This window comes from Diadema antillarum, unplaced genomic scaffold (genome assembly GCF_040938485.1).
Source record: "Diadema antillarum isolate AM-2024a unplaced genomic scaffold, OU_Dant_1.0 seq00000980_RagTag, whole genome shotgun sequence".
NCBI lineage: Eukaryota > Metazoa > Echinodermata > Echinoidea > Diadematoida > Diadematidae > Diadema > Diadema antillarum.
Genome location: NW_027271820.1, coordinates 869357 through 895757, shown reverse-complemented (window position 1 = coordinate 895757; position 26401 = coordinate 869357). Strand labels below are relative to the sequence as shown.

Here is a 26401-nt window from a genome sequence, read left to right as displayed (position 1 = left end):
GAAAACAACACATCACATACCCCATAATGTTAATACCACCCCACCTAGAGAGATCTTATGAAGACAGATGTAGAGAGTGCAGCACTTCATTGAAAAAGCCAAAACGTCTTGATGAAATCAGACAAACAATAAATGTCTTTTTAAAGGTCATAGCATCCAAGATCCTTACTACAGGCTGTATACATGTATCAGGCAATATTTTTTTTTTTCATCTGTAGCAGCAGCAAACATGTAACTGTGAATTGTTTATTGCTACAACCATGCTGATTCTGGAAGAAACAATTTGTATGACGGTGGAAGATATGTCTTGCAGCAAAAGATGGCCAAACCAGACATTGAGTGAGAGCTTATTGTAAGCATGGTATGCCCCAGGGTGATTTGGGGAGGAAATTGCCAGGACAGATCATAATCCACCCACTACTGGAGGATTGAAATGCAAATTGATGTGTTCATATCTATGGAAGAGGAATTATTATTGCCAGCCTAGACTGCAACATCCAGATTTAATGTGCTTTGGGTGGTTCGTTGAAATACATATTCACACATTCTGTAGGTTCAGACGAGGAAAAATCTCCTGGAAAAAACAAACTTGCCAATTTAACACTGTTTATTTCACTAACTTTATCTTGAGACCACACATTAGATTTTCATTCCTTTCAATTCATTCATTTCATTTGGTTCAGGTTATTCTGTAAAAACTGAGCCAATACTGATGATATATACGCATTTTGTAAGATGACTTCTGTTCTACGGCATAATTTGGAAAAGACAGAAAAAAAAATTGTGGCATCTCTAAAAACATAAGGAAGATATAATTAAAATTTCCTCACTTACATTGATAGAAAAATACTCCAACAACAAAAAAGCTACTCACTTATAAATGCACAAAGAGGTCAATTTGGTTATTAAAAAAAAAAAAAAAATATATATATATATATATATATATATATATATATATATATATATGTATATCTTCCCCATAGTACTACACATAATATAATTCATTACTTAGGAATTTGTAAGATGAGCTAGATTTGCTAGAGGTTGAGTTCACCATCAAGAATCAAAATGGTAGAAAGAGAAAGACACACTGTCACTTTTCAAGAGTTAATACACAATGCATTTATGTCACAGGGGGTAATATGTTTGTGATTAGATAATTTTGCCAATATTCCGCTTGAAAAACTCATGAAAGTAAGAAAAACATTGGAAAATGTACGACATATAAACAAATGCACAGACATGCAGAGAACCCTGGGAGAATTAAATATAAGAGAAAAACACTGGAAAAAAGGAATTAAATACAAGAGAAAAACACTGGAAAAAGGGAATTAAATATAAGAGAAAAACACTGGAAAAGGGAATACTAGTCCTCAAGGCTAATCCTGCAAGATTTGATATCAGATTTAGCAAGCAATTCTGAGTAGATTGGGAATTCTTGTTGCTAGGTTTGGCCACTGCCAGTGATGGCTCTGTTATGATGAATGACATTAGATGCAATGGGTTCAACATCATGATGTTAATTAATATACGACTCATTAAGCTTTATGAATATGATTGTTGATTAATGAGATTAAAAGGGAGTACATAGCCATGTACTGCCTGTCTCATAGCTTCCACTGTTGTCTGAGCAATTTGCCAAACAATATGATAATGACTATACATACTATGACATTATGACACAAAAATAAAATCATACATCCAGTGTATATCATTATTTTCAAGGCTGCATGATGCTTGTATTTCAAAACAGTTTGTAAGATTGTGTAAATCAGGCTTACTGATATTCCTATACAATGTATTACAATATTCAACATAATATATTCCTACATAAAAAGCACAGCTGTAACTAAATAATATATATCTTATCACTGAAATAATATCTAGCCCACACAGTTATTTCCTTCAAAATATTTCTGAATATCATAAAGAATTTGCTCTGAAAGAAGCTTCTCTGTACAATATATAGTGTCCTGGCAACTATCAATATCTCCTACCATGTAATGAAATGATATCAAGTTTCCAATACACTCCATGATTTATTTGCCATTTATACAGTTCTCTGCTGACCTAGCTCAGGAGAAAAAATATATATATATCTGAAAATTGCTTGCTACTATCACAGTTCAAAACATCCATAGCATGGTCCTCTTTCAGCTTTTAGTGAAGACAGACAGATGAAGGTTATTTCCTTCCATATCAATAGAAAGATCCTTGCCTACCCATGGTGTGCATTTGAAGTGAATATTAAATAAAGCATCGTATAGAAACATATGACTCAGTTTGCATTCATGTGCAATACAATGGAGAAGCCTTCATTCTTTGTTAGCATGTGAAAGTATCAAACAGAGTCACCATTTTCCATTACTGGGCACAAACACATCAGTATAACACACACCAATCGCAGCATCTTGAATGTAGACTATTTGATCTATGCTTGTGTAAAGTAAACACAGCTGTAGTTTTTCCTCATCCTCCATGGGATACATGTGTGACTCACATTAATGATTGAAGACATTTTGTACGAGAAGCTACATGCTGTACGGCCTTGTGTTGAAAAAGTTTATCCAAGGTGCTTTAGAGGATTAGAATAATGATATGGTATATCTGTATCTATTGTTTGAATTACATGCATTTTTTTGTATTTTTGCATTATTTTGGATTAAATATTAATTTTCCAATAAACTGTGCACTTAGAAACATCCGTATTAAGCGCCTAATAAATGTATTGTATTTAGCTTAGAACAGCCAGATATTTGACATCGTCTTCCACATATGATATGCCATTCACAATCATACTGGATTTTGTTTGTTTGTTTGTTTGTTTGTTTGTTGTTTTTTGTTGTTGTTGTTTTTGGAAAGCCTCAGGATATAGTTTGGAAAGTATATTGTGGTAAAATCTTTATTCCCAAATACATCATAGTCAGCCCTTTTAGACTGGCAGAGAATTCATGAATAAAAATGTTTAGACATAATGTTTCTGCTAATCAAGAAATTTTCTTCACCCGTTGAGGACGGTTTGATTTTGCTACAATAAGCATTTCCCATAGACGCTTGCCCCAGTATACTGGGGACTCGTCCTCAATGGGTTAAGATTGAAAGCACCAAACCTTGAATCATGTTCCTCCCCAATACAGTTAATATTCTATTCAAGTCATGATTTGTGACTGGTAGTCTGGAGGTGATTTCAAGTTGGGCACAGCTTGATTTTAAGTATAAAGTCTGCAAAGTTTGTCCTTTGTGATTAAGGAGGTAGGGCACAATCTTGGCTTTGCTATCACTTCTGCAATGGTGTCTGAGATACTGTAAAGTAAAATATTTTCATAGGATGAAATTTTCGCGAATTTGAGCGACGGTCTTCTTCACAGCATAAAATTTTCGCAATTTGCCACTGGCATTCAATGCATATAGTGTAGACAAGAACTTTTGCATGCATTTTGATTTTGTGAATATTAAATCTCACAAAATTTGCAAAATTAGAACGCATGCAAACATTCCTGGTTATGCAGTACATTCTCTTGTGGGAAAGCATCTCTCGAGTTGCATGTTTAATTGAAAAGTCTTGGAGTGTGCAATATAGCTGCTGTACAGTGTTTGTCGTTGACGATTGGTCATAAAGGAGGCTCTGTTTAGTACCTGAATGTTACATCATTGTTTATGATTGTTCCATGACATTTGCTCCTGTGACAATTGCTCTCATAAAATATCTGCATGCTAAGTTAAACACAAATCTTACTCTCAAACATAATCCTAACCCTGATCCTAATCCTCACATCAAACTAAAGCTAAAACTTTATATCACAACCCTAACCCTAACCAAGTCCTAGGAGAAAATAAGACTGGAGTAATTTTTGCAGGAGCGAATGTCGTGTCACTGTATATGATAACATGTTGAGAAATGTGTTTCAGAAATGCGATCACTAACGAGTTCTCTTGTTTGTGTGAATCCCCTCCTTGATGATCTTTCATGACGTTAATGGAGCTCAAAGAGACTCTCTCAATGACGGCATACAGGAAAACGGGGAACAACTTTGACAACCGATTCAATACCTCCAACTCTTGTCATATGTTTGATCTTCTTGTATTAATTCATTCTAGATATACTGAAGATCATGAGAGTATTGATGCACCTTGCACCTAATGACACCAACATCAAAGTACTCATTACAAGTAGGGTCATTAGGCACACATTATGGAGCACTGAAAATTAGATTCCGCGGCACTGAAAAGAAAAACACCTTTCACAGAGCAACATCTCCATATGCTGGTAATAATGCATGACAGCCATCATAAACACCATGTAAAAAAAAAACTTGATCTCAAGGTCTTTCTTAATGCCGGATTATTGTTAGTTGTATGAATATGTTTTGATATAAACAGTGTAAATCCTACTTGAAATATAACTTAATTCTGTGCAAAACAGAAAAACACTCATAAAAGAGAAATCTTTGTGGACCAGACAAGCATGAACAGAAAAGTTTGTGTCAGAAAACTTGCCTCAAAATTGTACACATGGAAATGAGTAATTTATGGTAATGGACTGTAATGAACAAGACAATTATTTGGGCTGGATAAAATCCAATGATTTTGGTGGTGATCACATTTCAGTCTCTGTCCTACTTGTAATTCAATCAATATCTCACTTTATCCGTGACACACAATTTTTTTTTGTCACATGACTGTGAAGGAAACACTCAAAATGGCAAAATTGTTTGGTGGTTTGACAAAATCTGTGCCACATCCTTGACATCACAATTTCCATAACCAGCATTGTTACATATCTGCCTTAGTTACTCTCTGGCCTTCAAACAATAAACTGTGCATTCTGCCTGGTTTCTTGTGTGGGTGGGTATGTTGGCTTACTTCCCTAACTCTAAATATGTTGGTTTAAAGGACAAGTTCACCTTCATAAACATAAGGATTGAGAGAATGTAGCAATATTGGTAGAACACACCATTGAAAGTTTGAGGAAAATCAGACAATCCGTTCAAAAGTTATGAATTTTTGAAGTTTTTGTGCAGTACCCGCTGGATGAGAAGACTACTGCAGTGTATGAATAACTTAGATGTCACATGCGTACAACAATATAAGGAAAATATAAAGAGAATTTCACAAAATTCCATCTTTTGAAAAAAGTACACATTCCCCTGACTCGTTACCGACAAATGTTATGGGTAATATTATTCCCCCTGCCTTTAGAAAGAGGCAAGTCAAGTGCTCTTTTATTATGCGAAAAAAGTGAAAATATGTTGAATTTTCTTTTACATTTTCTTTATACTGTTGTACGCATATGACTCACAAGCTGTAGTAGTCTCCTCATCCAGCGGTTCTAACACAAAAATCTAAAAAATTCATAACTTTTGCATCGATTGTCCAATTTTCCTCAAACTTTCACTGACGTGTTCTACTAATACTGTTGCATTTTCTCAATCCTTATGTTTATGAAGGTGAACTTGTCCTTTAATTATTACTTGTCTGTTCTGATGTCATGACACTTTTCAGTGAGCTTCATTCACTCCCACAAACATGCCCCCTCCCCCACTTTTTTTTTTGCACAATACATAGGAATACAGTGGGTGTAACCACGTGATCACCCCCCCCCCCCCCCCCCCCCCCCAAAGTGGCACCACAAAGACATAGAATGTGGTTGAACTCTTGCCAGTTGCACATTGACTTTGGAGTGGGTAAGGCCTTTTTTTTTCTTTTTTTTTTCTATGCTTGTCAGGTGAAGAAACCCAGAAGTGGAATCAGACAGAAAGTTGCACTGTAAACCTTTTTTCTTTTTCTTTTTTTTTTTTGCTTCTTAGCTGATGAAACCCGGAAGTGGCATCAAAAAATATAAAGTGGGCCCCCCACTTTTGAAAACGTGGCACCGGCCATGCGCCTATAAACCCTATTAATGCCATCAGTAACTCATTTGCATAATGATACAATATCAAAAGCTCTGGAGATTATGGGACTGACAGGATTAAAGAAGTCACACAAGCCATTGAAGGTTTAGTGTTCCCTTGCCATCACAGTCAAATACCAGACTATCACACATACAAAACCAGTGGCATTCTAGACATTTAGTCCTAAGGTTTCCACCGATACCAATATTACATCTACATTGGAAGACTGGAAATGAAACAAGTATCTTACTCCATATCTTATTTGTTTTATACCACACAAAGACGTGCTGAATATGCCATATATTTAGCGAGTCTAACTTTTCGTGAATCAGGACTTCATGACGATTTTGCAAGTGGTGAAATTCGCGATAGTGGAGTACTGTACTGAACGGAGAAATATATACGCATGTTCGTCACATCCATATCGGGATCAGAGTCATTATTTTCGCATGTCTTTAATTTTGCAAATAACACCTGACTCGAGAAATTCGCGAAATATTTGGCGTACACAGTATCATGTTTTCTTTCATGAATGACACTCCAACTATAACACCACCCCAAAGGTAAAAGTTAATCTTTTAACCTGTAGAAGATGGACTGATTTTCCTATGACACGCATTTCCCGTTTACCCCAGCCAGAGAATACTCAGGACCAGTCTTCAACGGGTTGTCAATGGAGAGTGGAAGATCTCTTGAAAATGAATGCTACTGATTTATGGTTAGTACAATAGAGCCAAGTTCAAGTTACTTTGACTTTATAGTGTAGAAAAGTTGTTCCTAAAAATGACTGAGATCTGTGGATGGTAACACATGCCTGTCACATTCATGGCAGACTTCATTTTAGACCTGTCCAGTTGGTCAAGCACTTTGGATCAGACCATGACCAGACCTTGGCATTAATACCACGACTAAAAGAAATATGAGACAATTAGCTGTCTTTATAGCTACCCTCAGAATCCCCACGGTTCCTCCACGAGGAATTGGGTTGCATGATATTGGGTAATTTGATATATCTTAATATCATAACAGCACGATCATACATTTCCCTTGATGAGTTTGCATTTGTTTATCCTTGTCTGCCTTGGTTTTAATTCTTTTTTTAATTGCCACAGCATAATGTAACCCTCATTTTTTAATAAACACAGGGCGACTCAGACGGAAAGAGCTCCATTGTAATTAATATTGCATGAAAGTTCATTCAGTCTGACATTTTCACTGCTTCCACCTATCATTGTTGAAATGTGTAAAAACCATCTGAAGAACAAATACCATTGATCTGCCCTCCTATAGACAAACAAAATTTGACCAAAAGAGATAACAATTATCCAGAAAACATGTGAATTCCAGCTCAAACTACAAGCCAGACATTCAAAAAGTTTATCTTTTGAAACACCTGTATTTCCATAAAAGGCTTGGAAGTGAAACAAGACTGAATTGAGATTTTGCTGACAGAGCGTCATAATAGCAACAGATCAGTCAAATTTATCCCTTTCAGCAAAAATACATTAACAGGTATGTATGTCAATATCTGAATTCATTTCAGCGGGTCATATTAACATGGCAGTCAAGTGGACCATGGTGTACTGAAAGCACATACCGTAATCTAATTCATCTGACATGGGTTACATGATAGGCCTATTGATGCATGAAATACAGGGCCAACCCTTTGGACTGTTCATACAACCTCTCATTAGTCGGCACCCAATATCTAATGCTTCCTTGCAAACAATAGTTACTATCCCACTGGAGTCATACAAAATGTAGCTGATAAAATGACTACTTTCATATCTGACAGTAAGAAGGAGTGTCACACTTCTTGTCATGCTAATGATAAACATTTATGCTCCTGTATGTCATAACGTTCTGATCACACAGGATCCTCTAGCAAAATTTGAGAATCACAGCGAGAACATTTTTTTTTCAAACTTCATTCAGCATTCGTGTTCAAAGTACCAAGGAATTCTCTGGAGGAAAGAAAAAATAGAAATCCTGCTCAGAATGATAATGCCCAATGCCTGAAAATTTATGTGTCAACAAAGTATACCCAACCTGACATTTCTGTGATAACATGAAAAAGTCCAGTGAAATTGTGGTCATGAAGATTGATTTCCTCTGGACAATTTTGACAAATTGTTTCATGAAATCAACTAGTCTAGATTTCATTTTATAGTACATTAATGTATGTCTGCCAGGCCAGTGCACATGCCCCTTACACATCATTATGAATCTGTGTTGGTTCAAAACAACTATTAACCTGTCTGGTAAATGAGATTTACAGCGGAATGAATAATTATTGATTTGCAATAAAAGTAGGCCTACTTTGCAGGTAAGGATAGAAACATCTCACAGTGGGGATTGGCTATTTAAAACACAGCATTTTGTCACTGCCCTTTGGTTTTTCACTTGTTTGCGCAGTTGGCAGCCATATTGGATTTTGTTTGGTTGGTTTCTATGTTTCTATTAATCTGAGTGAGCCATATTTGCATACCCCAACTGAGCATTTCACAACCTCCAGAAAGCATGCTGAGTGTGGAAATCTATGGGGGAGAATAAATACACAATGCACCGCCAGGTCAAATCATCATCTTTATGAAATTATGTCAGATCTTTTAAGATGAAAATAAAATCACGATTGATGAAGTACTCTGTGTTAAGTCAACACCTAGCCCATATCATGTAGATCTACCATTTACTTTGCAATTCTCAAGCTAACAATATGAGACCAATGTCCAATGAAAGACATACTTGTCTAAGCCTGGCTCTTGCTTAGGCTCCATCCCATACTCTAACTTGCTCAGTTTGATCTGCAGTTAGATCTGGTAAAAAAGTGAATAAATGAATAAAAAACACACACACTGAGGTATACCATGTATATTATAAACACCTATTTATCAATATTGTAAAATTCTTTGCACTTATAATGTTATAAACTTACAAAGAGACAAAGAGGATAATAAGTTGATCTATTGGTAGAGAGTATTGTATCTTCCTCAACTGTCATGTAGCATGACTGGAACATCCTTGATAGGTTTTGTCAGTCATATAATTACATTTTAAATCTCCACAAATGAAAAAATAGTATCAGTGCATGACATATATTTAAAGGACCGCTTTGAGTTGACTTTTAATCTCAAATTAAACTCTGCACGACATGCAAATAAACCAAGTGGTAAGTTTGCTCTTCCTGCTGTTTTTGACTTTTGGGTCTCACTGTCATTTTTTCCATCTAATTCACCTTATGGAATTGACCACCAGACTCTCCAAATCATATATTTGGGATGATATCCCATGGCTTCGTCTGGCCTTTAAGGTAAAGATATTCACCTCTCAAGCTGAGGATCTTTAACACCACCCAAATCTACCCATCTTCTTTGACATTGCTAGCATACCCTCATGGCTGGACCCAGTCTGAACCTTGCCTATCACTCCCCTTGCCCTAATAGATAAGGATTAATTGGACATATCTGGTATCTCTCTCCCTCTCTTTCCCTCCCTCTCTCTTTCATATTTCTCATATCTATTTAACTCTGTCAATCTCTCTCTCTCTCCCTCCCATTTTTCATTTCAGTATCTCTCATACCTATAATCTATCTTTCTAACTTTCTAACTTTTTGTTCATCTCCCTCACATCTCTTCCCTCCCCCATCTCTCCCTCTCTCCCTATCTCCCTCCCGTCCCCCCCCCCCCCCCCCCATCTCTCTGTTTCTGGTAATCTATAGGTTTGTCTGTGTACAGATCCATCCATGTGACCATTTGTCATTGATTACATCTATCAGTTCATGTTCTTCTCGGTCCATTCTTCCATCTTATCTTCCTCTCGAATCTAGTCATCGGTTTACTATTCTATCATATCCAGCACTTTTTTTTTATACATTCTGACGCAATTGTGCATGTCTTTTGTTTGGATTTCCAATAAACATTGATTTAGATTTATTGATCCCTCCACCCCCCTCCCTTTCCCCTGGAACCGACGGCCTTTTTTTTTTTCTTTTTTTTTTTTGCAGCATGAAATTTTCATGAATTGCCACTGGCATTCATTGCATAATATTTTAGTGTAGATAGAAACTTTCACGTGCATTTTTAATTTCGCAAAATCTTGGCTGTTGCGAAATCAAAATGCACACGAACATTTCTGGTTTTACAGCATTCTTCAACTTCTACTATCTCCTCCTTTTATTTTTTTGTTTTCAGTGATCTTTTTATTAATTCCATTTCCTTTGAGAATATAACAATTCAAAAAAAAAATTACACACATTCTACATAACATCTGTCATAAATCATGTAGATATTCCTACAGTTATGAGACATAATCCATAATCCATAAAACAAGAATAATCATTCAATTCATTTTAAGGCAGAATGAATTATCCGATCATTCCTTTTTAACTACAAAACAAACAAGCAGAATTCATATATGCAATTGTGAGCAATTTAGCCAAACACTAAAAAAAACAGGAAATGAAATTTCTATTATATCAAAAGAACGATGACAACAACAACAACATAAACCACCCTCATTCCCACCTTTCCACCATACCCAACCCTCAACTACTCATAACTTTAAACTTTAAACCCCCCCCCCCCCAAAAAAAACACGTCCTTCTCATCTCTAAACCACCTCCCCACCCTCTACACCACATCCACCTCCTTACCCGAGACAGACACACTCCCTCTCATCCACCTCTCATCTCATCCACCTTTCATCCACCCACCCATTTACACACCCACCCTGCACATACATCCGCTTAACACACACACACACACACACACACACACACATCCACTTAAACACACTTCCACACCCCCTGCACACACATTCACTCACCACAACACACAGTTATTCCTTTTAGACTCTGTGATTTCACACGTACACACACACACACACACACACACACACACACACACACACACACACACACACACATATACACACATATTACACATAATGTAAAACCAGGGGCCCGTTTCATAAAACTTGTCATCAGTGACAAGTTGTCATAGATGTGACAAGCTACTGAAATCCTTGCATCTGATTGGCTGAGTGAAAATTTGTCATAGAAATGTGGCAGTTGTCACTGATAACAAGTTTTATGAAACGGGCCCCAGACGTGTGCATTTTACTTCTGTGAATTTTGTGAGAGCCAAGATTTGCAAAATTAAAATGCACGCGAACATTCTGATATGCATTGAATACAAGTGCCAATTTGCGAAAATTTCATGCTATGAAAAAGGGCTTTGGCCACAATTCGCGAAAGGTTCATGCTGCAAAAATATCTTGCTTTAAAGTACTGTCTGTCTCCTATTCTCTCTTACTGCCCCACACCACCCCACCCCACCACACCCCACCGCACCCCACCCCACACCACCCCCTCCTCATTCCTCCTCGTGTACCCCATGATGAATCGTGAAAGCTGTTTATTTTCTTAGCATCTGGCTGGAAGCGTATGACTGGGACATTAGCCTGCTATCATCTGGGACTATAGCCTGCTATCACCCCGAGAGTTATCTGACTATCAATGGATCAAACAAAATACAGAGAGCAAAATGACTGATGAGCAACACTACATCTAAGCAATGAAATAAACAAATGGGGGAGTGAAATTTGAGATCGTACTCTCAGAGATGATGGAATCAAATCATGAAATTTCACTATCTCTTCATGGAGACACTTTCTCAATGTCCACTTGCAGGACTCAGCAAACTTTTTACTGCAGTAAACGGTTCATCATTCCATTAAAAACAAATAATCGCTGTTCCTATAAGTCCTAACAATGCTGAAGTTGACATAATCACAATTTTAGTCCTCATTACAATTGTATACATAACTGACAAATGTTCAGAATATACAAAAAGCACAAATTAAAGTTTAATAATCTTCATAGTATTTGTCACAGAATTCTCTAAATCCCTCCACAATCTTTTTATGTGAGACTTCACTGCAAGAGTACTTGTTTCTCCATTAAAATTCTATTTATTTGCACCATCAATCTGGGAATCTTTCTCATCGACAGATTCTAGGCAAAAAAAAAAAAATGTGCATTTCTTGGGACGTGAAAGGATGCTTTCTGCAATTATTACAGAGAAGGAAGAAATTTGAGTTGTCTATCCCTGTCCAACCTCACACTGGAGATGATTAATTCAGCACATGTTTGAGGCTCTTTTTGAGAATAAATACAGTTCATAATGCACAAGACAAAATAATAATGAAAAAATCTGTCTCTCACTCTTCATCATATCAACAACAAGCAAACTTTTCTTTTCAGTCGAATGTACCTCACATTACATCGGAGGCCTTCAACACTGGATCTGAATACAAAACGATGCATGTATTTTACAGTTTGGGGTGCCTGTGACATCTGCTTGGGGGACTTTGCTGCCACTGACAGTCAAAGATGAAAGATAGCCCCCATTTTACATTAATGCTTTCTTTGGAATGTGCATTTCATAAAAGATGGTCAATCAATCAACTGCAAGTTGACAGTATCATGTGAACTCTGGTTGTTGTTGTTTTCGTTCTTTTTTTGAGGGGGGGGGGTCTTTTAGACCTGGAAGTTGTTGCTTGCAGCCTCCTTTCAAGCCCCTATTAGTCACAGCTGATTTATGAAGAAAATTCTCACTTTTTTCCGGTAAAATAATTCATCATTTCCTCTCCCACTCAAACTCTATCTTATTGTGAAAGCAAAACTGAAAGTGCACGTTGACTTCATGTACGTGTTGATTTTGACAAATGGACTAAAATCAAATGAACAAAATAGTAAAAGTTTCAATAAAATCAGTCATGAAGTTAAAAAAGACTATTGTATTTGTAATGATCATAAATTTTCATGGACCTGTAGCATTTGTCCTCACCATATATAATGAAAAGCACATAACGTCGGGTGCCCGTGCATTGGCCGCTAACGCAATACAAATTGTATTGCGTTAGCGGCCAATGCACGGGCACCCGACGAATATCTCTGACTCCATGTCTCCCATCAGTCCACACACAAATGCAAGTAAATTTGGGGACTTTTCCTACTACACCGTATGTGTTTGAATACTGTATACGCCAAATATTTCGTGAGGTTTTTATTTTCGCAAATTTCGCGAGTCAGCTGCTATTCGCGAAATTAAAAACATGCGAAAATATTGACTCTAAATGCCGGTATGAATGTGACGTACGCATACATTTCTCTGTTCAGTACAGGACTCCACAATCGCGAATTTAACCACTCGCAAAAATTGTCGGGAAGTCCCGATTCGCAAAAATTTAGACTCGCGAAATATATGGCGTATACTGTATAAGAGACCTTGCCTCACAATACAGATGTATACTAGCAACAAATTGCAATATACAATCTTAAAAAGTGAGATATTCTACTCTCGAATCAAGTATACCACATACAAGAATTCTATGATCCTAACTAACTGAAATATTGAAAGTGAAAGTAGTCAAACCACTCAGGGTGCATTTATCAACTCTTTTTCTCGGCAGAAACAGGTTTTCCAAACGGCTTTCAGGGAATTTTTACGAGATGATAAATGCAAAGCTGTTTTGATTATGGGCTTCGGAAAGCCTTTTTGAAAACCGCAAATTTGTGCTTTCCGAAACAGGTTTCCAGAAACCTGTTTCTAGAAGCCCTTTGAAGTGAGTAAAACGCACAGCTGTTTTGAAACGGCTTTGTACTGCGGTTACGAACCATGCCTTCTCCTCGGGTCAAAATGCGCAATGCAGCTGCGCAGTGACAAGGCCAGTTTTCGTGTTCGCTATGAGCTGATAAACGCAACTATTTTGGAAGCCGTTTCTAAAGGGCTTTGCAAATGGCTTTTGAAAGCCATTTCAAACAGGGGAAAGGTGATAAACGCAGCCTTAGATGGTTACTGTGAAACATGATATATTCGCGGCATGAAATTTTCGCGAATTGGAGCCGACAGCCTTTTTCGTGGCATGAAATTTTCGCGAATTGCCACTGGCATTCAATGCATGCAGTGTAGACGAAAACTTTCGCGTGCATTTTAATTTCGCGAATTTTGGCGCTCGCGAAATTCGCAAAATTAAAATGCACGCGAAAATTCCTCGTTTTACAATACTTTAGAGAAAAATGTTAATTGTGGGGCAGCTTTTATCACTCGATAGGTCCCAACAGATTTCTAACTGGTCTCATAAGTTAGCTCAGCCCTTCATAAAGTAAACCTTTGATACAATTACGAGGTACTGTATGTGCAGCAGTTGTACTGAAGAGCTTTTCTCAGCTATCCCTATCACAAAGTGAGAAAATATCCCAACTCACTTGTCTTCTTTGAGTTATGAGTCATTGTACAAACTTTGATGTACACAAAGTCATGTGTAGATTCTCTTTGTGAGAGAGCATTGTCTTCTTTTTTCTCAGTATTTGATCATGTTGATTCTATATGTGATTCGTCTACAGGGTGGATTTTCTTTTTCCACCTGACCTTCAGTGTTGACAGCAGAGCTTTGAATATAGTGATCAATATAATGCCATCATTTATGTCTTTTCTTTACACCACCACTGCTGGAAATCCCTCCCCTCCCATTTCACCTTTGAGAACTGCCAAGGGGCTTCTTTAAAGAACGTGTTCCAACATTAATTGCCAACCGCCCTAAAACGTTGGGCTATATCTGGCTATAGCAGGGAGTATTTAGCCTGTTGTCAAAGCATGTACGGTAATTGTATCACATCATAAAAAGACAATCTTTTCAAAAACAAAATCAGGCAAAAACCTTATGAAATCACTGTCAGCTAATATAAAAATGTGAACAAAAGAGCTTTTTTTAAGCACAAGTGTATCAGAAAATCTACTCATGCAATATGAGCATTTGTCCTTGATGTAATGTGAGTAGAGTTATGATAAACCTCTATACACTTTCCACAAAATGAAACTAGTCACACCTTGTGGCACTCTCCCTGTACTCATCTTGGCTGTTATGAATTCAGTACAAACAAACCAACAAATTAATGGAAGTTTCATTGAAATTGGACATGAAACAAGGAAGGAAGTTTAAGGACACTTCAGAATTTCAAATGTTTCAACAAAAAAGGGATATCAGTTTCAAAAACATTATCTATATGCAAATGAGATTAGATGATGATGTCATTTCAAGGATCCCATTAAAGGACAAGTTCACCTTCATAAACATAAGGATTGAGAGAATGCAACAATAATAGTAGAACACATCAGTGAAAGTTTGAGGAAAATTGGACAATCGATGCAAAAGTTATGAATTTTTAAAATTTTTGCGTTGGAACCGCTGGATGAGGAGACTACTACAGCTTGTGAGTCATATGCGTACAACAGTATAAAGAAAATGTAAAAGAAAATTCAACATATTTTCACTTTTTTCGCATAATAAAAGAGCACTTGACTTGCCTCTTTCTATGGGCGGGGGGAACAATATTACCCATAACATTTGTCGGTAACGAGTCACGGGAATATGTACTTTTTTCAAAAGATGGAATTTTGTGAAATTCTCTTTATATTTTCCTTGTATTGTTGTACGCATGCGACATCTAAGTTATACATACACTGCAGTAGTCTTCTCATCCAGCGGTTACTGCACAAAAACTTCAAAAATTCATAACTTTTGAACGGATTGTCTGATTTTCCTCAAACTTTCACTGATGTGTTCTACTAATATTGCTACATTCTCTCAATCCTTATGTTTATGAAGGTGAACTTGTCCTTTAACCTACACTCAAATCTTCACTTTATTTCCTTTTATTGATAAGAAATCAAGAAGGGAGACTGGTATAATGTGCATCAAGGCATTGTTGTATCATTATAACTATCAATGATGACTATTTCACTATGGAGAAAGAGGTAGTTAAATGAACATCTACCAATAACATGATTTTGATGACATCATTGTATATAAACCAATAGGAGGATAGTAAGGTGATGACGTCATCACTTACTGAATGATATCATTATGCACAGCTAATGTGCAGGATGAGACAAGAACACTGTGTACATGCAGAGATATATTGAGGATACACACTTTGGTAAGGATCTTAATGACTATTTTCTTTTGTAATATATATAAATTGTCTCAATTACTACATGTAGCCAATGCAATTACATGTATTCATCCCCTGTTGGTTGTCCTTGCCAAACCATTTTTTGTTTTTGTTTTAGTAGCTGTCCAAATCATATGTCAATTTCCTGGTCTACAGAGTCAGAAAGGTATGAGAATAAGTGCAACCAATCACTTTCAAGAAAAAAAAAACTTATCTTGATTTACAAATACTTATATCTGATCACCAAAACTATGACAATGCTACAATAATAGAAAGAAGGTCAATGCTGATAACTGTACAGTTAGTTGTGTTGTTTGGATTTTTACAAGATATTAACCGTACAACAAGATATCTTTGCAGTTAATTCTCTCTGTACTCTGGATGGGTAACCCTTCGTGTACTTTGAGTTCCAATTGACACAGAAAACCTCATAGTGCTGTACACACTGTTCAAAGTCCCTGGCATACAAAGGATTAAGCAACATTCCCAAGCTTTCTTTCACTCACACACCTCGACTCCACCTCATAAATTCTTCACTGGTGTCATGAATATGCTACTATCCCACACACCACACACATTCTCTTTGAGGTGTGAGGGAATACACCAAATGACATCTCACTAGGGACTCACCAAACTCTATGCTAAAACTATCATGCATATAGATAGGCTTTAGCAGCCTGGTGAGTTACACCAGATCAGGTTTAGCTCACCTTTCACCTGTACTTTGAGGAATTGCAGAATTGTATACAAGTGCTAAGAGCGTAGATACATAGTAGTTGACAACCTAACCACTTGAAGAATTTTGCAGTTTCTCTTTCATTTTATGATGGTTAGAGAGAAGACATCAAACCTACCACTACCAAAAGCTAGAGTCTTGAGAAAACAGAATGAGAGAGGCCAAAATTCCAGAAGTGAAATAACTTACATTTTGTAGTATCATAGTATGTTTATACACAATGCCCTGACCTGTGACACATTACCCTATATACCACACATTTTTAGTCACCAAGAAAAAGGTGAACCGGTATAAGATCTAAGGTAAGCAAGTGAAGCTCTGCAGCATTTCTGGGGGCATTTCATGAAGCATTTTGTCTGGCAAATTTGTTTGATAGATATGTTCTCAACCAATCAGATGCAGGATTTCAATAGCTCATTGACAGTTTGTAACAAAAAAAAAAAACCAGAAAAAACAAACAAATCTGACAAAACACCTCATGAAATGCCCCAAGAACAATATGACCAAGGAGGTGGAAAGAGACTTGCCACCACCCTAGTATGACCCGACTACCATTTATGTCGCATTCAGTCATCAACAATATATTTTAGACAACTTCTCCTGAACTGCAACTTCTTTGCCTAAATTTATATGCATTCATACTAAACAGCAAGACTTGTAATCACGTAAAAACATAATACTTGTACCGGTACTTTTTACCCATGCAGTTACAATTTGAATATGCTAGTAGGCCTATACAATGAACCACATACATGTGCTAGTTACCGATACCAACCCGGTACTGAAAGCTTTTTCCTGATACCAACTTTCCAAACATGATACACCTCATAAATTATATACAAATTGCAATTCCATGTAAACAGAAATATAGTAATGCCTTGTCATGAGGCTTCCATATGTGTACTTTAATGGGACACAATACATATGTTGTGTTATACAAATTGTAGCCTATGCATCATAGTGCATATGTATAAATTTTATATCAAGTAGACACAGTCCTGTATCAAGACTATATAGCCAGTATAGTTGAGTAGAGAGAGAACAATAGAATAACTCTGTTTGTTTAAGGAAAAATCTACAATGTTGGGACTCCACCAGCTTGAACTAATTAAAACAAGCTGCACACAGTTCTTTCCTTACTCGGGAGAGCATAATTCTTGCTGAGGCAAACTGTCGGTCAGGATAAAGAACCAAGTTTAATGGTAATCCACAATTGTACAATGGAATTACTGCTGGAGACAAAGAGATGAAATATCAAGATCTGATATTCTGAAACCAGGGTTGATTATCACAAAGGTTTGCAATCAAAAGCAAGTTTGTTCAAAACATGGCAGGCCATTCAGATGGAATTAGTATCACTCTTGATAAAATCAATCATAACTCTTACCAGAGTACAGAGTCAAGATCAGATAATGATCTGCTTTGAAGTGATCCTAAGTGTTGACTTTAGAAGCATAATGGCGTGAGTTCATTTGATGTTTTCTGGCTTTCAATTCCATCAGACCTTAATGATTAGGTCCCTTTCACAATTTCTCTTCCATACATAATTTTTCTTTAAAATCTTGCATTAGCTATAAGGCAATAAAATATTTCATGCAAAATTCTGCAGCAACATGAAGTCATTCCCCTCATTTTTTTTTCCCTGCGTGAGACTGATGAAAGCAATTCAGAAGAGATTCAAAGAGGGGTATTAATATCTCCATTGGTCTTGGCTAACAAACTATGAAGAGAATAATGAGCCAAAAATAACTGGGGTCAGAAAGGTACCTGGAAATTGTTGAGCATGAAAAGAGCATCATATCATATTAAAGGGGGTTATTCATCAGAAATTATAATTCTTCAGTTGAATTGATCTTGGTTCGCTGCCCAATGCCATATATTTGAAAACCATGATTATCACAGGCCTGCAAATCAGTGCAATAATAGAATTGCTAATGATGTGCGAACAAACTTCACACTAGATTTGGGCAGATGGAAACTGACGGTAAATTATTTATTGTTCCTGGCAAGCTTTGTACAGATACAAACTCCTGTGTCCTACTACAAGTGCGAATAAGCCTGCAAACAAATATGGCCGCGCATATATATAACATTCATGCCTATCGGCAGCGATCTTTAACATTAACCCCCCTTGATCAAAGAAAGAGAGTTTGAGTTCAAAAAATGATAACTGTTTGGTACCGAAACAATACTATGTGAATATGAGAACACTATGTTTGAATTTCCTTTTAATGTGTCTTGTTTCTTCCCCTTAACCTCCTTATTGGCAAATGATACCTATTAGATTTCATATAGCTCTAAGTTCCTTGTTTGTACAAGAATACATCAAGTTGCTGTACTTCTGTCCGAGAGCCTCTCAATCATGGCAACACCTGACACCTTTAGCAGATGGTTACCGAGCAATGTCAAAGCATCCTCAAAAGATTAAGGTGTGTCCCATTACAGATCAAGTCACATGACTAGTAAACTGAGCTGGTAGTGAAAGAACATCAGCACCAAGTCAGGAGAATTGAAATTTCACGGGCGTGTCAAAACATCATTGGCAAGACTAGAGTCCCGCTGTTTTAATTCTTTTGAAGCTCCTTGCATAATATCAGACCATTTTTGATAATCCTTTGTGTGAGGTAATTACATCATAATGTAAAAACCAGAATCATTCCCAGCATGAAACTTTCATGAATTGGAGCTGACAGCCTTTTTTGTAGCTCACAAAACTTTCACAAATTGCCACAGGCATTCCATGCTTTGAGTGGACAGTTAAACTTTCAGGTGTTTTTACTTCTGTAAATCTTAGCTCCTCAAGAAATTCACGAATGTTTCATGCACATGCAAGGTCCTCCTGAGGTCCTCCTAGAATGGGGGGGGGGGGGGGGGACTCTAAAAAGCATATTAAAGTGATGTTGCCCTAGACTGGATCAGCAGCTTGGACACAGACCTATGACCTCCTCTCCATAACGCTTTATACCACAGAAGAAGATTTTGTCACATGGCTGGTGGACTCTATACAGTCAGTACAGACAGCTTTTACCATGTCCCCCCCCCAAAAAAAAAAAAAATACAACAGCATCCTCGGCAATGATAACTATAAAAATAGTGAGTCAATCCAAACACAATTTCAGGGTGTGAAAGTATAACTCATTGCTCACATCTAACCGAAAACCCCATTCAATTTGCTTCAGTGGTCAAAGAGAAATGAGGAATTCTGTAGAGCGTGTCAGGACTCTCTTCCCTCCAAGTTTTGTCTATTGTGTTCACACAATATAATGTGCAGTTCCGAGAGCATCCAAGTGCTAAACTTGGAAGAATCAGACTCATGACATGCTTTACAACAATCCACATTTCTCTGTGACTGCTCAACCAAATTGTACGAGATTTTCTGCAAAATACCATAGAGCGAAGATGTTATATTTTCAAGACCCTGAAGAAGCATTTAGACAGTTCATTAATATTGGGTGCTACATTGTATTAATGCAAAAATCCGATTGTAATTCTATGGAGGGATATATACTATATAAAGGAAATTTACTTGACCAGCTCTTTACAAAAAACTCAGGAGATTTAATGAAACAAAAAGTCACCTCTCAAGCTAGAGCTCAAGTAGTTCATATCTTCCAGGTCTATGCATGGAGCTACAAACATAGCTCCATGGTCTAAGCAAGCTTCTTGTCACAAAGCTTTGTGACTCCTTTGGAACTCTTCGACCTTTCACTTTGTTAACGTGAGCTGCACTAATAGCTCCTGGACAAGGTGGCTGTAATTGGATGAACAGGGAAGATTACAGGAGCCCCCTGTGATATCATGGGAGATTAATGACTTCCTTCAAGAGAGGTTAAGGTACTATTTTTGTTTCAGTACACCCCATCCCCAAGACGGGGTGTACTGGGATGCATTTATTTGCTGTGGAAATCAAAGCCACATTCACAGACACCTGGAAGTTCAGTTTTTAAACATCAATTTTGCAATGCAGTGCAATAACTGTTTATAATAGTGTGTGGGTGGATACAAAAAAAAAAGTCAAGTCAACTCTCACGATCCGCATCATGACATAAAAATCAGTCCCGCTTGATTTTTTCCATTCCTCGTGCCACTTCCCAGATTCATTGGCTGACAAGAAAAAAAAAGAGCTTCAGTGCAATTTGCTGCTGCCACTACAAACGGCTGACAAAGATTGTTTCTTCAGAAATTAAAGGGGGGCACCCGCGCCCCTTTTCATTTTTCCTTTTTATTTCTTTTGTTTGAAAAAAATAGGGGGACGTGCACCCGGGACGCCCCCCCTCTGGATCCGCTTATGAAGCTGTCTAATTGAGAAAGGGCTCAAAGCAGAGCTGTTAGTAGCCTCAGTATCTTACCTTTCTGCCTTGAGTACAAAGAGATGTAAAAGTCTTGGGCCAAGGCCAGCTAGAGTGGATATGTCTGACGAGATTCTCGGCAGTCCCAACTGAAAGACAAAAAAAGACAATATTAAATCTTATGAACCAAGCATTCACTTAGAGTATAATGACAGGGTGGTCCACGAGGGGTTTCAGCATGTTGCTGCAACATTTCATATTCTTGTGCAACATCCTCAACTCTTGTGCAACATCCTCAAAAGCCAGCAACATGTTGTGCAACATCCTCAAGAATTTGCAACAAGCTCAAAATAAAATGTATTCACACATGTGAAAAACTTGTGCAAAACATAAGAAACATCAAACTACCTGGTACGTACTAGTAAATACTTGTGTGCAAAACATGAGAGAGAACAGTGAATGTAAGCAGCATAAAGGGAGATAAGCTGCGAAATGTTGCGTACCGTGTGCTTGTGATGTGTGCGGAAGCACACATACAATTTCTACAATATTCTCAGATTCTGAGCTTGCAACATGCTCATATTTCAAGTTGTGGACCACCCTGTAAAGAGACCATCACATTTATGGGGCTTTAAACAGCAATGACCTTGTTTTCATTTCTAGAGTAATGATGCCTAATGGCACATCAAAAACAAGTGATTCTGTGTCAAATCAAAGTTAAGATGTTACCCAGTTTATCTTGGATGAAGGAACTTACATAAACACATTATAATAAGTTTTCAAGAGAGGGGGATCCACTTTGGCATGTCACAAGATCTATAAATATAGCCATGTATATAAAACACTTTAAAAAGGTCACTGCCAAGAATTTAAATTAACCCTTTCATCCCTGATCCATTCAATACTCACCCTGTTGAAAACTGCTCATGACTACATTTATGCACGTGGGGAGTAGTGTGTGACAATTTGTGTGTTACTTGCCCAGTTCATGTCATTCTTGCTTTACTCAACTCTGCTAAATCATACATAATTGACACATTAATGCCAATATATAGATACATTAATATCAATTTGTCTATAAAAATCCAGGATGAAATTCATACTTCCTGCAATGTGAGTAGGGGCTGATATTACAAGGAACCTTTCGCCCTCCGAGTGTTTAACTCTCTGCATGCTGAGGATGGACAGATTTTGATTACAACACGCATTTCCCATAGACACCTGCCGAGTATACTCGGGACTCGTCCTGAACAGGTTATCGTGTGAACGTTGTGCACATTTGACTCGTTGGCATAGAAGGGGTTAAAGGGTTAACTTAAGTATACCACCTAGTATGGGTAGAAAAAATCCTATGACATTTTTGACATTTTGAAGATAAATATATTTACTGCAAGTTCCAGTTTATTAGATGTTTAAAGTGAAATTCAAACATGTGATTTTGGAGGCCATTGTGCTGTTTTCAGATAAACATTGGTAGTTCTTTAGAGGGTTCCCTCAGACAGTTACAGCCCATAGGAATGATTACTAATTGATTTCAGATCAGAACATCAGAATATTTACTATAATTCCTTTTTCAAAGCCATTTTCTTAAACTCTTCAAAGGAGACCTTTAGAATACAATTCATTCACATGATCCTATCACAAGAAGTCCCAGTTTATGCACTAAGTGTGTCTTTGCAGAGAATGCATCAGATCTGGCACAAAATTTATTCTTATTCAGGCTTTTCTGTCAAAGGAACAGTCGAGGCTCATTTATATATATGATGTTGCAAACCATTTGCATACACATCATACACATTCTGTCCTGTAACTATGTCTTTGCACAGTTATAGTAGACAACAAACACATGGTGTATACTTCAAACTTTGTGCATATTTTGAAATATTGAACAAATTTGCAAACACTTTGGAGTGGTACCAAAGAACAAAAAGTAACTTTAAAGTTAGAGAAAAGCAATGAAAATTTATACAGTAATAAAATTCAGGGAGACAAAGAGGCAATATATGCAATGTCATCATGTGATCAGAGAGAGGTACCATGCTTCCGATGTCATAAACAGGCAATTGATTAATCACAAGCCACTTTCCCCCACAACCTAGTTCACTGAAAGCAGCATACATAGTAATTATGGCACGTAGAACCAAGCCACCTAAACAAATGAAGAGTTGGGGCACAAAATGAGTCAACTCAATCCTTGTCAAGTTGAGATATTTGCAAGTAAATGTACAAAAGAGGTGAAAATGATAAGAAAATATGGGATATTCTTAATCATAACTTCAAGAATTTATCTTATTCAATAACAAGGGAGGTAGCACTGGGAAAGTTTTATTTTGTTCTATCAGATGATGGCCTTACTTTAAAATGTTTGAAGATGGTGTTTACCACATTTTGAGACCCAACTCTTCAAATGTAGAAAGAGGCCACGAACTAGAAGTCCTAAACCATTATTTCAGCACTGGGAGGTGCCATCAAATTCATTTTATGAAATTAAAGGAACAATTCTTACTATTGTGATAGAATAAGGGGGCACTGAGTAATACCATAGGCCATGAGAGATCCATGAAACTTTGAAGATAATTGGGATGGCTTGCAAAAACGTGAAAATGTATTAGACTGCCTGTTCACCAAATCTGACTTTCAGCACATTACATATAGTACTCACTGGCTATATCAAGTATTTGACATGAATACAAATACAATACACACAAATTGTTACTAATTCCTTTCTTGGTATAAGACAAACACCAACTGAAGTAGACACTTTATTTCTAATATCAGCTTCTTGGTCATTCAAATATGTTGAATAACAGGGTAAGGCCAAGTCAAGAAACGTAGCCAAGACTGGAATCATGATGATTTTCTGTTTCGCACAGCATGGTGCTGTGTATGCAGCATGTTTCACCATGTTTGTATTCACAATTGCCTCCTTGCTGTATGTAAGCTTCCACTGTCAAAAATCATTAAGTTTTCTTCTGAAAAATATACAACATTTAGTTCAGGCTCTTCAATCATTTGCAAAGGAAACATTACAAAGTAAAATCTGTTTGACATAGAATCCAAATTGACAATAACAATGCAGTTTTGTATACACCCTGCATGGAAAACAAAAACAAAAACAAAAGCAATGACAAAGATCATGTGCTGGTGGAATTTGAAACAGAAGGACATGTTTTTCATTTGCCGTGACCCTGAGCAGATTAAGGCTCCAGGAACATATCAGCTACATTAAAATGTGATTATTAAGCACATAGAAATGGAACAGTTGACAGTGAGACAAAGAGAGACAGTAAAAGAAATGTGAGGCCGAATTTGGGGGGGGGGGGGGGAGATAATCACACTAGACATTATGGAGCTGGGCTGTGGGATGAGTCATCAGTCATGTTCATACTCAATTTGGGCCCTGTTCACATTCTAACTCTCATTTGTGACCGTGCACCTCAAAACGAACATAAAGTCGCACACACTGATTTTGCGTGAGGACTGAAAATAAGTGAAATGGGTCAACCTAGCCGAAAACGACTTTTTCATATTTTCTGAAAGAGCGGGTCTTCTTTTACATTATGCTAAAATTTGGTATCATAAAACGGGCAGGAAAGTGTGATTTTTAGCAGTTTATCTCGAACATTTTTGGTAGAATAGTGTGATTAGGTGTGTCTTTAGAATCCCTTTTTCATTCCTGAAAACCTTGTCCACACTCTTCACTTTCAACTCTAATAACTTTCGAAAGGATAGTGCTATTGCTTTGAAAGTTGGCATTGATTATGGACAGAAGGTGTTAATGAGGCATGCTTAATTCAAGTTTAATCTGATAATCTCTTCATTGTTGTTACTCTGGTGGTTTACTTCGTGTTTTTTGTCCCATACATCGCACAGCCAGCACGGTTTGGTAAAGATTAAGCGCTTCAATAGACACTGTACTTCAGAGCCTCTTTTCTCAGTTCACACTTTTCCTGAGTTTGTGCTTTCTTTCCAATATTTAGATAGGTTAGTAGAGTCCATTTGATTTGAGTTATATATTATTTTAAAGCTTAACGTCTGCTCTTTCAGAATATGGTCTTAACTAAAAATTCATGTCTGGCGACTTTTTGTTTGTTTTGAGGTGCAGGGTCACATTTATAAGGGCAGAGCTGGAGTAACATATTGGAAACTCATTTTACTCACACAGACCTTCATCCAGCCACACCTAGTCACCTAGTCTTTCTTCCGATCTCATCATCATTTCAGTCTAGACACCATCATGGTCAAATGAGATCTGTCACCAGCCTCACTAGATGCCCATATACAAGACATCCTTTGATTAAATTTCTCTCAAATATATAATAAAATGAGCGGACGGCATATTTCTCACTGCTGCACTTCATGATAACATGGTTTCTTTGTCACAAAACGAACTTCTTATGTTTAGGGGGAAAAAAATCCACATAGATAATCCACTTCCTAATATACATAGAGAAGTCCACTGACATACTACCTCTTATCAAAGACTATAGGCCCTTGTGGACCAGTTTAAATATTTTATGTGAAATGGGAGAGCGAACTCCAGAGTCGAGAAGCAAGCACGCTTCAGTGGTCCAGACATCTCCAGCTGTTTTCTTTATTCATTGAATGTCTGAAACCACAAGCTATGCAATTTTTAACAAGGTGGCAACCCTGTGAGTCAGAAATGCCAAGTTAAATTCAATGTGTAACAGAAGGTGACTTTATATTTTCATGACCTATTTCTCACACCATTTTAACCACTTTCAATGTTGGGCTTTGAGCAGTTAACACACCCTGTGACTGAAGCAAAACAAATTTTGCCCTTTGCCAAACCGGTGGGGGAGAACAACAGTCATCCATGCATTCGTGAAGCACTTCCCAAGACAGGGGAGAAAAACATATATGAAAATATTTCTTAAATGTATTTATTTGTAAAATTGTATTCAAATGGCTTATTTTCCTCACAGGTGATAAGTATTCTTATCAATTTCATTTCCATGGTGAAGAAAGTATTTTTGTGTGTGATGAATATACTGTCATTGTCCCATGTTGTAAGAACCATAAGGTATTAAAATTTAGGAAAACCTATTCCGAGGACGTCATAAATAATATTGTCATAATTTTCATGTTATTTCTTTTACTATCATGTTTTCATCCTTATTATCATTATTATTATTATTATTATTATTATTATTATTATTATTATTATTATTATTATTATTATTATTATTATTATTATTATTATCATTATCATCATCATTATTATCATCATCATTATTATCATCATCATCATCATCACCATTATTATCATTATTATCATCACCATCACCATCATTGATGAGGACATCCTATATCAAGCGTTATGCTGATAAAAACCTTTCACCTTTCTACCCTGTAAAGATCTGAATTAAAGTCTATAGGGCACAAGCTGGATCATCTCAATGAGAGGTAGGCCCTACATGGAATTAGATGGGTGTTGTCTCTCTGATG

General features: G+C 37.0%; 1 protein-coding gene across 8 annotated transcripts in view; it reads right to left on the bottom strand.

The window, feature by feature from the left end:
* The window catches only part of LOC139742102 (protein 4.1-like), a 162421-nt gene that overhangs the window by 119602 nt on the left and 16418 nt on the right, over window positions 1–26401 (bottom strand). For all 8 annotated transcript variants that reach the window (XM_071652664.1, XM_071652669.1, XM_071652666.1 and 5 more), the window contains exon 2: window positions 20993–21081. The gene's annotated coding sequence lies outside the window, so the exon portion shown is untranslated. The remainder of the gene's footprint in view (window positions 1–20992; window positions 21082–26401) is intronic.